Raw genomic sequence first — 638 nt, 5'->3', positions numbered from 1 at the left:
CTATTGTAAATAGTGCTGCGATGAACATTGGGGTGCATGTGTCTTTTTGAATTATGGTTTTCTCTGGGTATATGCCCAGTAGTGGGATTGCTGGATCATGTGGTAATTCTATTTTTAGTTTTTTAAGGAACCTCCATACTGTTCTCCATAGTGGCTGTATCAATTTACATTCCCACCAACAGTGCAAGAGGGTTCCCTTTTCTGCACACCCTCTCCAGCATCTGTTGTTTGTAGATTTTCTGATGATGCCCATTCTAACTGGTGGGAGGTGACACCTCATTGTAGTTTTGATTTGCATTTCTCTAATAATTAGTGATGTTGAGCAGCTTTTCATGTGCTTCTTGGACATCTGTATGTCTTCTTTGGAGAAATGTCTGTTTAGGTCTTCTGCCCATATTTGTATTGGGTTGTTTGTTTTTTTAATGCTGAGCTGCATGAGCTTTTTATATATTTTGGAGATTAATCCTTTGTCCGTTGATTCGTTTGCAAATATTTTCTCCCATTCTGAGGGTTGTCTTTTCATCTTGTTTGTAGTTTCCTTTGCTGTGCAAAAGCTTTTAAGTTTCATTAGGTCCCATTTGTTTATTTTTGTTTTTATTTCCATTACTCTAGGAGGTGGATCAAAAAAGATCTTGCTG

The 638-nt window shown here is 37.6% G+C and overlaps 1 protein-coding gene across 1 annotated transcript in view; it reads left to right on the top strand.

The window, feature by feature from the left end:
* EXOSC2 (exosome component 2) overlaps positions 1 to 638 on the top strand; it is a 14,160-nt gene that overhangs the window by 5,995 nt on the left and 7,527 nt on the right. The gene's annotated exons all lie outside the window — the stretch shown is intronic.

Source organism: Physeter macrocephalus, chromosome 13 (assembly GCF_002837175.3).
Source record: "Physeter macrocephalus isolate SW-GA chromosome 13, ASM283717v5, whole genome shotgun sequence".
NCBI classification, from domain to species: Eukaryota; Metazoa; Chordata; class Mammalia; order Artiodactyla; family Physeteridae; genus Physeter; species Physeter macrocephalus.
The sequence above is the reverse complement of the archived record's forward strand: the minus strand, read 5'-3'. Positions and strand labels throughout refer to the sequence as shown.